Genomic DNA, 17,939 nt, shown 5'->3' on the forward strand with positions numbered 1-17,939 from the left:
TATTATGTTTTCTTGCTGGGCCTTGGCTCAGTTAAGCCTATTGTGACCAATCACCATGCACCTGTCCTGATCAAACTTATGAAAGAACTAATAATCAATTAAGCCTTGGTGACCCTATCGTCACATGGCAGGAGGGAGTTGTACCCACTATTGTGGCTTTTGGCTATTGTCACCTATCTGCTTGATCTGTTGATCTTGAGCGATTATTATGACTATTGTTGATATTATATCATGCTTTATTATGTTTTCTTGCTGGGCCTTGGCTCATGGGTGCTGTGTGGTGCAGGAAAAGGAAAGGAGAAGCTTAACCAACCCTGAGTGGAGAGCTTGGGCGATGTGGTGTACATACTGAGCCGCTTAACCGCCACGGTCAAGGAGTTCTCAGAGGAACTAGGGGTTTACCCTATTTTTGCCGCTTAGGCCGGCGGGGATTGTATATTTGAAACAGTAGCGACCCTCTTGTATTATGAATAGCTTGTAAATATTTTAAAAGGCTCATGAGCTGTTTATTTACTTAATGAAATGTATCATTTCCTTTTAACTGGGTTTTCACCTTAACCTGACAATAACACTTAGATCACATTTTTAACCAAGGGACTCGGGTAGCGAGTCAAATTTCCGGTTCACTGTTCACCGTAACTGTTCTGGGGTAACCAGGGCGTTACAGTTTTATACATAAACAAAATACCATTCCATTGCCTTTGCTAATAAATATCCAATACAAGTCATACTATAAGAGTTTGATACATAAACAAAATACAATTCCAGATTTTCCTTTACTATGGATCCCAATCTCTATTGTAGATTTCACATGACATTTTTTTTCGAAAGAAGACAATATTGTCATCGTGAACATAATTCATGTTTAGCCCGCACATGTCGAACTCGATATGCTTGATGACAAATATTCCACAATCAGCACTACATAAAGCAATTACAATTATATAATTCATTCAAAATTAATCAAATCAAATACAAATGTTCAGATGAAGTACCTGGATTGGTCTTGAGGAATGTTACACAACCTTCGACATATAAATGGCTCAGGAATTTTGTGAAGACAACCCATAAACTTACCATTTTGACGAAGCAAGTACGGTAGCATGCACCGGAAAGGCTCCAAGTGTTTGGCCAATTTTCGATCAGGTGTGAGGTTTATATTACTATCGAACACTACAATCTCCCACTTCTCCAACTTGACTGCCAAAGATACCCAATGTTTTTCTTCGATATTTAGTGGTGTGTAAAGTGTGTGAACATTCTCCCAAACCTTTCCTCTAAGTTGTTTCTCACCATTAACATACTTAATAAAAACATCATCAAATACAAAGTCCTTGTAATTTTTACCTAAATTGAACTTCTCCCAATGTCCGCAAAGCCACTGAGAATAAGCAAGCACATTAAGTGTTAGCGACCAATTCAAGGTTAACCTACTACTACTTCTACCCTAGCTAGCTAGGCCTATTATTCTCAATATTCACCTTCAATTATTACTCTATAATATGTCATTTTTAGACCTATACCAAAATTTAAAATAACATTCTATATTTGTTATCCTATGCATATGGAGACCAAATAGTAAATATAAATAAAATTTGAGGGCCAAAATTATGAAACTTTAAATTTTAGGGGCTCAAAATGAAACTATGTTAATGGCTCTCGATAGGGTGGTGAAGGGAATAACGAGCCCAATCCATATTGCTTATGGAATCAGAAAAAAGCTGATGAGCAATCAAACTAATCTGCCATCAAGTGTTTGTTATTATCCTAATATATGCATACCATAAATTAACAGTAAAGGACAAGAAATCTAAGCTTATGAGCAATCAAACTAATCTGCAATCAAGTGTTTGTTATTATCCTAATATATGCATACCATAAATTAACAGTAAAGGACAAGAAATCTAAAAATCAATGAGTTATGCATATAAGTCATAATCCTTCAAGGCAGGAAATTTTTTTTCCTTAGTACTGGCTGTGTATCAAACCTGAAACTCAGGATCAAGTCACTTGAGTTCCTCACAAGTGTATATCCTCCAAATTGCAAAAGAGTAAGAATCTGCATCACAAGAATACAAATAAATGATAAACGAAGAGTACTTGGTAATACTATATATAATCAGTAAAATAAAACATCAATTAAAAAACAAATACATAAACACACATATATATAGAGAGAGTAACAGAGAGACGGGAGGGAGGGAGGGAGAAGAGTGACTTAAGGAGAAGAGGAAGGGCGGCTTGCCGTGAGTGAGGAGAGGGAGGGATAGGTTGCTCGGGTCGCATACCTGCGTCTCCGTGAGTGACGGCGCCGTGAGCCGTGCGTGAAGGAGAAGACCGGGTTGTGCGTCACCGTGAGCGACGGCGTCGTGAGCCATGCGTGAAGGAGAAGACTCTGCCGTGAGCCGTGCGTGAAGGAGAGGAACAGAAGAGAGTTTTAGGATTTAGGGATTTGTGGATTTTAGGGATTTTTGATGTTTTGGATTTTTTTTTTTCTGTCAAAGTAAATGAAAGGGTAAATGGGTAAAATTATACCCACTCACTTAAAATAGAGGCTATTTACCTAAAATGTTTTGAAAGTAGGTTATTGTGCAAAATGCACTTTAAAAGGGGTCTATTTTCACCAATTTCTCAATCAAAAATTGAAACATAAAAGTACTCTAGAGAATGATAAGTAACACTCATACATGGGCGGACCCAGCTGAAAAAAAATATTACATATACAAATAAGTGAATTTTCATTGTTAAAAATAGTAAACAAATAAATGTGACCCATGTGATTCGAACCTAGGACCTACAAGAGAGCGTGAGAGTCAATTTTGTCATCCCACCAATTGCATTCTACAAAATATGTAATCATAACTAATATTTAATTACATGTAAACATATTTTTAGCACTAAAATAAAAAGAATTACAAAGTCTCACATTGTTTTTGGAGTTAAAGTTTATCTAATTTTCAACTATATAATCACTCAATTCGGTTTTAGCTTCTCAAAAACACTTCTTTGAAACTTTTATAGTTTTTAACAAGTGTAGTTTCTATTTTTTTAGTTAATTTTAAATTATTATAATGATCTAAAAAAAATTGTAGTAGAAGAATTATTGGGATTCACTCATCACTTGAAAAAGAGATATCTCTTCAGGTATGTATGTGTAATTATATAAAAAAAATTGTTTCTCTATATTTATTTGATATTTTTATCAATATAATTGTGTATTTGTGAATACAAATTATGTAAGAAATGTATGTGTGATTGTTCATAAAAAAAAATTGTCCTATAATTTCATCAATATAAATGTGTAATTTGTAAATACAAATTATGTAAAAAAATTGTTCTATATTTACATGATAATTTTATTGATATAAATGTGTAATTACATGTATGCATAAGAATACAAATTATATATAAAAATTTGTGCTATATTTATTTGATATTTTTAATTAATATAAATGTGTGTACTTGCATATATAATATACACATGAATACAAATTATATAAACTTGATATTTTATAGTTATATTTGACGCAGATATGAAAAAATATTATAAAAGAGTTTCAAATGTGTCACATTTTCCAGAGGTGGAGGTAGACAATTCAAAAAGACAAAAAGTTTCAATTATATCAGATTTTCCTGAAGTAGATTTTGATAATTCAAAAAGAAATTGTACTTCAAGTACAATTGATATGACTAATCTTCCTACCGATCCAGGTTGTGACTACCAATTTCCAATTACCATCCAAATATTCAAGATGAAATTTGTAGACATTATCTACAGGAAGGACCTTGTCAACCAAGAAGTCATGAAGAAATTCATGACAATGTGTATTATTTTTAAATAATGCTTGAGATTTCTTGATAGTCATTACTCGTAAAAAATAACTCTAAAATTTTAATCAATTTTTTAACATATTATATTATTTGTTTTGAAAAAAAAAATTGAGCCCTCCTTTAAGCAATTCCTGAGTCCGCCACTGCACCCATATTAGTAGTCTAGAAGAATCACTTACTAAATTTGACAATATTAGTCTATTGATACATTTTCACAAAACACATAGTTTGCATAAAATAAAGAATATAATTACTGGAATATTATACATATTATATATATATATTTATATATACCCGTGTAATAGAAAAGAGAGAAATCAAATCAAGAGATAACTAAAATTTTTAAACTAAATCAAGAATAGCAGCCCTAAATTCGTAGATATAAAAGTTAGAGAGGTTAAAGAAAAATTGCACTTTTTTGTTCAGAAAGTGATGGAAAACGATTTTCCACTTAATAAATAATAAAAAAATAAAATGGTTCATCAAAAAAGCTAACTTTGTTAATTAAAAAGTTAACTCTGTTAGTTGTCTAGTTGGCATTTTAAATGATGTAGCAATCGAGGAAAAAGGGACAGGAAATTTCTCTCCAGTTTTAGAACCTGATAATAATTTGGGATAGAATACATAATCCAAAAGTCTTAACCCAAAACATTTGGGAAACCCATCCAAAATTTAATTTTGGCGTTGAAAGCAAGACCAGAACAAGATGCTTTTAAAGGATAGTACAGCTCAAACACTTTATAAGCACTGCAATATTGAGTGTGTTTGGCTCCTGAAGCTAAAAATTATTTTTTGAAGAGTTATTTCCCTTATATATATTCAATACGCCCAAAATTTCAAATAGCTTAAGATAATCAATGTAAAAATTAGACTTCACATAAATTTGAAGTAAGGTTATTTTGTCTTTCACTTGTTAACATGGAGAGGTAATAAGGTCTCGTTATTAACAATTTGATCAGTGGTTTTGATCTTTCAATGATACTTTTTTTCTTTATAAAAATTATGCTTACGTACGTTGTTGTAATTGCTATACCAACTTTCACTTAGATATTATGTGATATTTGTGTAAATATATGGTTTACAAAAAAAAAAGCAAATCATTATTCTATATCTAGTAGTTATAGAATAAGTGGCTAAAAGACTAACGAACAGATTCTGCCTGTTTTCTGCGAAGAGAGAATCTAAACCATTGATAATATATAAGGACACATAATAAGATTCATTCATATAGAATAACAGAAAGTGGTGAACCTAAAGCCATGATGAATTTAAACATTGTTCTAAATTGAAGGAAAGGAAATGCACCATTGAACCATTTGCAGGTAACTTGCAATTTTTATTATATGTACGAACATGTACATATGATGAAATCGAAAAACATACGACACGAGACACTAGCTATGCCCACACTCTACACCACACCACACGTACAAGAAAGAAAGGTGATGCTAGAAAGCATACTTTCTTTTTTATTGTTTCATTTTCATTTTCTTTTCCATTTCTTTCAATAGACAACAACTGACTTATAAACCACTAGATTCTCCGCCATCTCCCGCTAACTAACTCCAATCATAATCCACATGGCTACCACCTGAATAGTTACATACATACAGCCTTGTTCTTCCCCGAACCTCCTTCCGAAGTGGGGGTGACAGGTCCATTGGCCTTCTATACTCCACTGCAGTTCACAATATTTTGGGTACCAGAAATTCCTGCATTCTCTTTCTCCAACTTAGCTTCATCCTTGGCCTTCATTCTCGAAGCCTCCTCCTTAGCCTTCTCAAGAGCTTCAACCAAATTGTTCGAACACTTGTCTGCACCTTCCTCTTCAGAATTTGGCATCAAATTATCAGTTACATCAGCAGGGTCATATTAGTTTCACGTAACAGACGCTTATTCGTCGGAAACGAATCGTGTGATACAACATCCAAGTAGATATTGGCAAGCAACTTAAAAGCTTCAAAACCACAGTAAGAGATCTCTTTGCGCATGCCCATTCTTCATCTCCGAATGAGAGCAGGATCAAGTTTGTCAAAATAATTAGTAGTGAACACAAAGATTCTTTCACTCCCACAAGCAGACCAAATCCCATCAGTGAAGTTCAAAAGTCCAGAGAGAGTGACCTTACTATTCTCATTTGCTGAATTGGCCATTTCACGAACAGTCTCTGTTCTCCATCTTCTTTTTTCTTTTTCTCCTTCTTTCGTTGACCAATGAGGTCTGTTAAAATTATATTACTATGAGCATATCAACAATACAACATTAACACATTCAATGCTCATCCTATCATCCAAGATTAAACATTTATTTAGAGCATTAATTACACAATGAAGAACATACCTCTCAAGTTGTACATTCCATCTCCTTGAGCCATGATAACCTCTTCCAATCTTTACAATATACAAGAACAACCACAAAGATAACAAATGTTGTATAGAATGCTTATGGAGAGCAACTCCTTATCAAATACCACTACACTCCCTTATGCAACTATATGCCTTCTTCCCCTTTTATGCCCTCTTACCCTAAGGGGTATTAGTGGGTTAATTGGGTTCATTATGATAGTGGTGGTGGACTATAGTTTAATGGGCCAACATATAGTCATTAGGGTGTCATTATGTGCTTCTAATGCAATTAGTAAGTGTAAACCATCCCATTATGGTTATTGGTAATTAATAGGCACTTTGATTAATAGTTGTGATTATGGAATAATGTTTATGATTATATTAGTCCATAATAATAATTCTAACATTCTCCCACTTGGACAATATAATCAAATCACCACAATATTGTCTAACACACACATAGCAGTCAAATAAATCATACATAATATCATACCGATAGGATACAAATATTACATATGACTTGGCTCTGTAGACATTTAAATATCATAACAACCATTAACTATCAAACCAAACATGCATGAGGTACGACAGATTGAGACTATGCGCATTCATCTCCTATTGTACCTGTCATATCGATGAACAATAATATATATATAAACATATATACGTAATAACAACAATAAGAAGTGACTTCAATTATCATTATGCATGTTCAGAACAAAATACAAGCTATAAACAATCCATACAAAATACTAGCATGTTCAATACATAAATAATAAAAGGAATTTACTCATTTGGTACCCTGTGTTTTTGCAAAAATATCGTTTTGGTACCCTGTATTTTCAAATCATACATATTTGATATCCTAAACTTTAATTTGATAGATAAAATTTTGTCAATATGAACAAACCGTCACCAGTTATATGTAATTAAGTAATTAAATATAAATTTGGAACTCATATAATTGAGAGCATTTTGATTAAATTTGTAAATTTTTATTAATTAAATTTGAGTTTAGGGTATCAAATATGTACGATTTTATAATATAGGGTACCAAATATGTATGATTTCAAAATACAGGGTACCAAATGAGCATTATTGTAAATATAGGTTACCAAAATGATACTTTGCAAAAACACAGGGTACCAAATGGTTACCTATCCAATAATAAAACTCCCACTGAGCTCAACAAGCTAGGCTCCTGACAATCTCATTCGAGCAACATGCTCTAAAAACACACATATAGGTAAGCCTTTTGTTAGTAGGTCTACTAACATGCTAGTGGTAGGCGTGTACTTAATAGAAATGAGGGACTCACCAACTTTTTCTTTAACAAAATAGTACTTTATATCAATATGCTTTAAGCGAGAATTACTCCTAGTGTTCTTAGAGAAAGCTACTGCTGCAGAGTTGTCACAATACAATTTCAACGACCTCGAAATAAAGTCTACAACACTCAATGATGAAATGAAATTCCGCACACATATTGCTTGACAAGGAGCCTCATAACACGCCATATACCCTTCCTCCATCGTAGAGGAAGCTTGAGTGTCTGCTTAACACTTTTCCATGAAACAACTCCTCCAGCCATCATAAAAATGTAGCATGAAGTGGAATTTTTATCATCCACGCATCTTGCATAATCGGCGTCACTAAACCCAACTATATCAAGAGTGGCAGCTCGCCGGTAACTCAACATATGATCCTTAGTACCCTGAAGATACCTCATGACTTTCTTAGCCACTTTCCAATGGCTAAGTCCAGGATCACTCAAGTATCTACCCAACACGCCGACAACAAAAGCAATATCAGGGCGTGTGCATACTTGAGCATACATCAAGCTACCAACCAGCTACGCATAAGGAACGACTTTCATTTCGTCTCTCTCTTTATTATTTTGTGGACATTGAGCCTTTGAGAACTTGTCACCCTTCACTATTGGTGCCTTTCCAGGAGAATAAGCATGCATATTGAATCTTTTCAAGATTCAATCAACGTAAGTCTTCTGAGACAAACAAATAATACCATTAGCCATATCCCGAAGAATCTGAATCCCAAGCACATAGGAATCCTCACCAAGATCCTTCATATCAAAATGGCTAAACAAAAGTTGTTTTGTCTCAGATAATAGGTCAAAATTATTAGATGCAAGCAGGATGTCGTCAACATACAATACTAGAAAAATAAAGCTGCTCCCACTGACCTTCATGTATATAAATTGATCTACTACATTCTCCTTGAAACTATTTGCAGTGACAGTCATATCAAACTTAAGATACCATTTCCTTGATGCTTGTTTAAGCCCATAGATAGACTTCTTGAGCTTGCAAACCATGTGTTCTTTCCCAGACATATCAAAACCAACAGGTTGAGTCATATAAACATCTTCAGACAAATCTCTATTCAGAAGGTGGTCCTCACATCCATTTGATTGAGTTCTAGATCAAAATTAGCCACTATATCCAAAATGATTCGCAACGAATCTTTGTTAGAAACAGGTTAAAAAGTTTCTTTGAAATCAATACCTTCTCTCTGGCTATAGCCTTTAGCCACAAGCCTAGCCTTATACCTTTCCACTTGCCCATTCGAGTCACGTTTGATCTTATACACCCATTTGCATCCAGTGGGTCTGCAACCTTTGGGTAGTTCAACCAACTCCCAAACTTCATTTTGTGACATAGAACTCAATTCTTCTTTCATTACATCCATCCATAGCACATATTTAGAACTACTCATGGCTTCTTGATAAGTGACTGGCTCAGAAGTATCTCCCACATCAAACTCATGTTCCTGCAAATAGATAAGGTAGTCATCAGGAATAGCAGACCTGCGGGTTCTTTGTGATCTTCTCACCATAACTTCATCATCTCCAACATCAAGATTGTAGAGTCCAAGAAATTTACTTAGCTAGTTAGATAGTAGTATTATAGTAATAATAGTATTATCTTTATGACTGTGGATTTTTAGTTTAGACCGGGATTTATTTGGACACTCATAGTAGTACTTGTAGATTTTCTAAGTTTAACCTATAGTTTAAGAATATTAAATTTAACCTAAGGTTTGATTAATATGACTAATATTGAGGATAATATTTAGTATACTATAAGGTTTAAATAAGAACCAATAGGATTATAGCACATGTTATGTATGGGTTATTAATGATTAAGTATTTTGATGATTAAATTTATTAAGGGTAAAATTTGAATGCTCTAAGGTCAGTCAGCAGCTTTGAAAACGTTTGAGGGCTTAGTCAAGGCTGTTTACTCAATTCAAATTAAGCTAAAAATGTGTAATTTTGTGTTTAAATAATCAGCATATCCCGATATATCGCAGCTATAGGGGGCGATATATCGCAGCACGAAGATACGAAAAACCCGAAACGATGCACAATTGCCTCGGGCATACTGGCCCAGGCGATATATCGCCTACAGGGGGAGATATATCGCCCTTCTCAGCATAATTTGAAAGTTTTTGAAATCATTTTCCATTCAACCCTTCAACCTCTTGATAAGTCCAGCATCTTTTTGAACGAGTCTTCAGCCTCTGCTGAACGATAATTCAAATTATTTTCACTTAAAAAGCCATTATTTTTATTCAAGTTAAATGAAGATCTTCTCATTCCTAAACTCTATAAATAGGACCTAGTACCCAGCCATTATTTATCTTTTACTCTAAGTTCAGAGGCTGCAAGTTGCTAGGTGAGTGTGAGAGTGTAAACACTGGGGTTGGGAATCATAAGCTTATCAAACACTTGGGAAGTAAGGTTTTATAGCATTTCGGTTCAAGTTTTAGATTAGTCTTACAAGTCTTTAAGGTATTTCCACACTCTAGTTCATTGGTATTATTTTCTTTAAGTTCTCATAATCTTCTACCCAGCCTTCTAACCTTATTCTTATTTTGGTTAGGAAATCTAAGTTCTTGAGCACAAGGTTTTGGTAAGTATATTTTAATAGTATAGTTCCTTCATCTCTTTCATCTCGTCTTCTTCAATAGACTCACCCTTTCATAAATGGTTTTTAGGAGTGTTCCAAAGTCCCAACTCTTGTAGAGTCCAAGAACTTTACTTAGCTAATTATTTAGTAGTATTATAGTATGTATAGTATTATCTTTGTTACTGTGGATTTTTGGTTCAGACCGGGAATTATTTGGACACTCATAGTAGTACTTGTAGATTTTCTAAGTTTAACCTATAGTTTAAGAATATTAATTTTAACCTAAGGTTGATTAATATGACTGATATTAAGGATTATATTTATTGTACTATAAGGTTTAGATATCAACCAATAGGATTTTAAGCACATGTTATGAATGGTGATTAAGGATTAAGTATTTTTTAGGATTAAATTTAATAAGGAGTAAAGTTTGAATGTTATAGGGTCAGTCAGCAGCTTTGAATACGTTGAGGGCTTAGTCAAGGTTTTTTACTCCATTCAAACTTAGCTAAAAATGTGTAATTTCGTGTTTAAATATTCAGCGTGTGCCGATATATCGCAGCTATAGGGGGCGATATATCGCAGCACGTAGATACGGAAAACACGAATCAATGCACGGTCGCCTCGGGAACAATGGTCCAGGCGATATATCGCCTATAGGGGGCGATATATCGCCTCCTCCAACATATGTTCAAACGTTTTTGAATTCTTTTCCTTTCAGCCATTCAAACTCCTTCATAAGTCCAGCATCTTTTGAACGAGTCTTCAGCCTCTGCTGAACGATTATTCAAATTATTTTCACCTAAAAAGCCATTATTTTTATTCAAGTAGAATCAAGATACTTTCATTCCCAAACTCTATAAATAGGACCTAGTACCCAGCCATTATTCACCTTTTACTCTAAGTTCAGAAGCTGCTAGTGCTAAGTGAGTGTGAGAGTGTAAACACCTGGTTTGGGAAATCATAAGCTTAAACATCATAAGCTTATCAAACACTTTGGGAAGTAAGGTTCTTTAGAATTTCGGTTGTGGATAGATTGGTCTTGCAAGTCTTTGAGGTAAACCCGAAACTCTATTTCATTTGTTTCATGTTATTTTCTTTCTCAAAGCCTTCTACTCAGTCCCCTAACCTCATTCTTATTTTGGTTAGGGAATCCAAGTTCTTAAGCACATAAGTTGTGGTAAGCATATTTCTCAATGGTTTAGTCTTCCTATTCATTTTCATTTCTTCTTCTTCATAAGACTCACTCTTTCTCATATGGTTTTAGGAGTATTCCAAAAGTCCCAACTCAGTCCATCATATCCCGGTAACTTTGGTAAGGAAAATAGGATAGAATCTATATGTTATTGCTTATGTTATCTTATGTATTATGTTATGAAATATGATATGTTATGAATATGTTATGAATGTGTATGTTTGTAGGCTTGGGCTTATGCCCTATTTGACTAACAAGACCCCAAAAAGATTATGGGCATATGCCTACTTAGCTAGTAGGACCCCACTAATCTCATGGGCATAAGCTTGTTTAGTCTATGGGACCCCAAGTAATAATGGCCATTATAATAAGTGTATGTATTAAGTGTTATGATATGTCTTTACGTTTATTATGAAATTTATGTGTATGACTATGTGTTAGATTTTCCTTGTTGGGCATTAGGCTCATTCCTTTTTGTTTTATGTGCAGGAAAATAGCTTTAGAGGCGGTAAGATTCGTGACGCTTAGAGGATGTGTATCGATGGTGAATGGAGTCAAGGGGCCGAGCGTTATTCGATTCGAGGATGTAGTCTCGTTTTATCTTTTTATGGTTTTACATGTATTTTCCGCATTTCTTATGTAATGTCTTTTTATTTTAAATCATGTTTTGTTTTTAAAGACAATGGGATCCCATATCCTTCTTAGTATTCTATTTTGTAAGAAACTCTTATTTTTAACAAGTTACTCAGTAAAATTGTGGTATTTCCGCAAAAATGTAAGTTTTATGTATAGTTTCGTTAATGGTCCAAATAGTCTAGATTAGTGGGTCATTACAACTCTGTCCTCATATCCCGGTATTTTTGGTAAGGAAAATAGGATAGAATTTATATGTTATATGCTTTATATATGTTATCTTATGTTTTTATGTTATGAAATATGTTATGTTATGTATGTTTGTAGGCTTGGGCATATTACCCATATGACTAACAAGCCCCAAATGGATTATGGGCATATGACCTGCTTAGCTAGTAGGACCCCACTAATCTAATGGGCATATGACTTGTTTAGTCTATGGGACCCCAAGTAATAATGGCCATTATAGTATGTATGTGATATAAGTGTTATGTTATGTTTTATGTTTTTTTATGAAATTTATGTATATAGACTATGTGTTAGATTTTCCTTGCTGGGCATTAGGCTCATTCCTTTTTATTTATATGTGCAGGAAAATAGTCTTAGTGGTGGGAAAGGTTCTTGGAAGCTTGGAGAATGTGTATTGAGGCAGAATGGATTCAAGAGTCGAGCGTTTCGATTCGAAGATGTAGTTTTGTTTTATGGTTTTTACATGTATTTTTCCGCACTTATTATGTAATCCCTTTTTATTTTAAATTATGTTATGTTTTGTTTTTAAAACAATGGGATCCCATATCCTACTTGAGATTTTATGTAAGTTTAACTCTTATTTTTTTCAAGTTTCCTAATAAAGTTATGGTATTTTCACTTGTAAGTTTTATTAAGGATTAGTATGTATAGTTTTTGTTAATGATCCAAAAGTCTAGAGTAGTTGGGTCATTACAAAGATTTTCATCTTGTTCTTGATTTTGAGGTTCATCATGAGTTTCTACTGGAATCTGTATAATCATTGGGTCATCAATAGGAGCGGAAGTGACAGGTACAGAGACAAAAATGCATTCTTCCCTGAAAACAATTTCTCTTGACCCTTGACTTGAACTAAATTCATCTTCAAAATAGACAGCCCTATCTGATTCTATAACTCTGGTAGTGTGGGATGGACAATAAATATGGAAGCCCTTGATCCAATGGTGTAGCCTACAAAATAGCCACTAATGGTCTTCGGAACAAGTTTTTTAGACTGTTGATTGTAGGGCCTCACTTTTGCTTTACAACCCCAAACATGAAAATGACGCAAGCTTGGTTTCTTACTTGACCATAGTTCATAAGGAGTCTTTGGGACAGACTTGATGGGCACTTGATTCAAGATATAAGCTGCAGTCTTTAATGCTTCACCCCATAAAAACTCTGGCAAACTAGAATGAATCAACATACATTGCACCATGTCAAGAAGAGTGTGATTTCTCCCTTCAGCAATTCCATTATGTTGGGGTGTTCTTGGCATTGTACATCTTGCATCAATGCCACATTCCTGTAAGTACCAAGCGAAAGGCTCGGGGTTCCTTCCATTTTCATCATAACTCCCATAATACTCTCCACCTCTATCAGAATTAACTGCCTTGATCTGCTTCCCCTTTTGAAGCTCAACCTTCGTCTTAAAAATCTTAAACGCATCCAAAGATTCAGATTTTTCACGAATGAGCTCTACATGGCCATACCGAGAAAAATCATCAATAAAGGTGATGAAGTATCTATAACCACTCATGGCAGATGGAACAAAAGGTACACATATATCAGTGTGAACAACTCCAACAATCTTGTGCACCTGTCTGTTTTACTCTTTCTAACCTTGTCAGTTAAATTTCCTTTAATACAATCAACACAGGTAGTGAAATCTGAAAAATCCAGATCTTGAAGTACCCCATCTTTGATCAACCTTTCCATTTTGTCTCTAGGGATATGGCCTAAACATTTGTGCCACAACATAGAAGATTTCAAATCTAATCTTGCACGTTTAGAACCAACAACAGTATTAAGACAAAAAGTAGAAGAAACAGAAGCAACATCACGCAAATCAAGTTTATATAAATTTTCACATAAAGTTCCATTTCCAACCAAAAGAGAGTCACGATACAAAGTAAGTTTTACAGTTCCAAAAAGAAGACTATAACCTAGTCTATCCAAAATAGATACAGAAATCAAATTCCTCCTAATAGAGGGTATGTAAGCAACGTCTTGTAACTCCACAAAAATGTGTTGTATTCAACTGTAATCTAACTGTCCCCAAAAATTCAACTTGGACTTTTGTATCGTCTCCCATGTACACATGCTGTTCCAGACTACTCGATCTTCTTCGACTTGTCACTGCCTGCAAGGAATTCGTAACATGAATTATGGCTCCAATATCTAACCACCAAGAATTTGAGGGCACGTCAATAATATTGGATTCTAAACAAACCATCACAAGACAGTTACCTTTCTTCTCTAGGTGAGCTTTGAACTTTTGATAATCAGCTTTCTTGTGCCCAAAATTCTGGCAAAAGTTGCACTTCCCTATGAATAACTCATTCTTATGACCATTAGAGGATGAGCGTGACTGTCCATTCCCTTTAGGACTAAGAGCCTTTTTCTTGGGAGGTTATTGGTTAGCAGAGTTATTGGAAGTGAACTTTCTCTTGTGAGGATTGTTTGGATTGTTAGGATTTGTCACCATAGAGATGCTTCTTGCCCTACCTTTTCTCATGTCCTCCTTTTCATTGGCAAGAATAGCCGACATCTCCCCAATAGCCCATTGCTCTTTCTGAGCATTGTAGCTTGATCTGATCGCATTAAACTGAGATGGAATGGTCTCCATCACCAACCATACCATGTAATCCTCACCAAGGTCCATACCCATGGCCTTAAGTTTGTTATAATAGCTCATGAGCTTGTCAATATAAGCCATGATGTCACTTGAACCATCATAAGTGGTGTGATGGAGCATGTTCAAGTGTTCATTTTTCTCATTCTTTGAGAATTTCTGGTACTTTTCCTTAATGGAAGCAAGAAAATCCTTCGCATTTTCAAACTTAGGAATACTATCACGAATGGATTCATCCATGTGATATCTCATGAGCATCAAGAAACAATGATTGGAGTATTCCCAGTCCTCATAGAATTTCTTATCCTTCTCAGTAGCATCATCAGCAGGCTTAGATGGTGCATCAATTCTCAAGGCCAAGTCCTCTTTCATAAAAGTCAAGTTCATCGTGATAGACTCAACCCACTGCTTGTGGTTGGTTGCATTCAGTGTCAAGACGGCAGAGGTTCTAGGATAACTTAGTGTTGAATGAGAAACAAGAGAAATAACTATTAAATGCATGTTACAACAAAATCATGTCATTTGTGCTCTTTTCTCATAAATGATCGCAAAAAATAACAAATGATCATTATGTATGCTAGAGTTCTTAAATAAACAAAAGATAGAACTCATTCACAAGCAAGAACAATCTATTAAGCATTATAACCAAATACTTGAATTTACTATCTAGAGGATAGACAAATTGTGGTTCATAAAATTCAATAGACTTTCTTCACCATATTAAGCATCCTTACCAATTAATTATTATCGATAGGATAATTAATTACTCATATGGACCTTAATGTAACTTTGGAGGAAAAATACAAATTTTAAATAAATAATTATTTAAATGTTCCTCTTCACTAAAAAAATTACATGCTTATTCTTACGACAAGCAAGAAAATAAGCAATAATTATTGTCAATATATATAATTAGATTTATGCCGCAAAAGATTCAATACAAATACAATTATGACTAAATTCATGGATTAATCTTGTGCATAAACATATGAAGATAATATTATATTAAAAATAGATTGAAATGGTGAAAATGGCCCAAAATGGACCTTCCACGTGCCCCCACGAGCCTAAACAAGTATGTATTTTTTTAACTGTGTCCGTACGACATGTCGTTTTGGAAAAACGACATGTCGTTTTCTCAAAAAATGACAACCACTTTACCCTTGCAAACGACGTGTCATTTTTCCTGACAGAGGCAAAAATGACTTGTCATTTTTTTCGTCATCCCTGAGCTTTTTTTTTTCAGGCGTGCGGGTCGCCTTGACCCGATTTAGTTGGGTTCGACCCGATTGAAACCAACAGATCTGGCAACCATTTTGGCCCGCATCACTTGGGTTTTCTTCCTCTCACCGTCGCTGACCACCCTAACATATCCATTCTCCTCATTTACCAACAAAAATGTCAAAACAACATGAAATCCGAAATGGGTCTCCTCCATTTTTAAGCTCCAAGAAAAGCTCGGTTTCATAGTAATACATACAAAAGTTTTGTCTAAAACATTGTTAAAACCCAGCACACATTATCAAACCCGATTTCCCACATTAACATGGCATTATTTCGAAAATTTTTGCAAAAAATTAGATTTAAAAAAATGGGTTTTTGCCAAAAGTAAGCCCTAAAATCAATGACCTTGGCTCTAATACCAATTCTTAAAATTATATTACTATGAGCATATCAATAATACAACATTAACACATTAAATGCTCATCCTATCATTCAAGATCAAACATTTATTTAGAGCATTAATTACACAATGAAGAACATACCTCCCAAGTTGTGCATTCCATCTCCTAGAGCCATGATAACCTCTTCCAATCTTTAGAATACACAAGAACAACCACAAAGATAACAAATGTTGTATACAATGCTTATGGAGAGGAACCCCTTATCAAATACCACCATACTCCCTTATGCAACTTTATGCCTTCTTCCCCTTTTATGCCCTCTTACCCTAAAGTGGGTTAATTGGGTTCATTATGATAGTGGTGGTGGACTATAGTTTAATGGGCCAACATATAGTCATCAGGGTGCCACCATGTGCCTCTAATGCAATTAGTAAGTGTGAACCTTACCATTATGGTTATTTGTAATTAATAGGCACTTTGGTTAATAGTTGTGATTATGGAATAATGTTTATGATTATATTAGTCCATAATAATAATTATAACAAGGTCATGCGGACAATCAATATCTTCAATTACAATGATGGACTTACTCGAAGTATAGATCAACAACTTCCTCAAGTCGGTGTTATCCTTAACAGCCGTGAGCTCCAAATCATAGACATCATAATCTAGGAAGTTAACCATGGCAAAAATCATGGTAGACTTTCCAGTCCCAGGAAGACCATAAAGAAGATACCCTCGCTACCAAGGCTTACCAAGTCTAATATAGTACTCCTTTCTGTTTTTGAACTTACAGAGGTCGTTCATAATTTCTTTCTTCAAGTCGAGTTCCAAAGCAAGTGTATCAAAACTCACCGGATGCTCGAATTCAACACCGATCCACTTAGTCGAGTTACTTCCTTAATTAAACTCGGAAGAGCCATTGGTGTAAAGTTTTCGCTTCTGATTCTTCAGGGCTATTTCTTTTCCCTCCTTCACGACTTAATCGACATAAGAGGTGGTGATGAGTTGTTGGTGGCGTTTATGGAAAGAGAGTGTGAAGTGCCTTTTCTTGTCAAAGTTAGGATGACCCCACATGTACGTAATTAAAGAAACATAACCAGAGTTAATTGATGTCATTTTCAAACGTGAACATTCACACATAAGTCAACAAGTGATCGATTATTACTGTACCTGGATGAGGATACGGGGTCCATTTTGCGAGAAGTGCACTTGACTTTAACGCCTTGGAATTCATTAGGGACTTCGGCATTGTCATCTAGGCTTAGAAATGTAACCTTGCTATCTTTAACATCATGTGCCTTGAGTTTTCGAGCTAGCCTAGTGGAGTTGACACTGAGGTAAGTTTGGATATTTTCATAGAGTTGGCTTCTCATGAAACTATCACCACTGTACTCATGGAAAGTTATTGTCACATGAGGAGAGATGAAGCTCATGATTTTGTTGGCAAATGTGCTTACGTAAGGAAGAAGTTCACGGGGAAAGAATCGTGAAACTGCAACATAAACTATGAACAAA

General features: G+C 34.7%; 1 pseudogene; it reads right to left on the reverse strand.

Annotated features, from left to right (window-relative positions):
- Positions 1 to 5,499: 5,499 nt before the first annotated feature.
- Positions 5,500 to 17,498, reverse strand: LOC133814424 (AAA-ATPase At3g28540-like; annotated as a pseudogene).
- Positions 17,499 to 17,939: the final 441 nt, after the last annotated feature.

This window comes from Humulus lupulus, chromosome 2, assembly GCF_963169125.1.
Source record: "Humulus lupulus chromosome 2, drHumLupu1.1, whole genome shotgun sequence".
Taxonomy (NCBI): domain Eukaryota; kingdom Viridiplantae; phylum Streptophyta; class Magnoliopsida; order Rosales; family Cannabaceae; genus Humulus; species Humulus lupulus.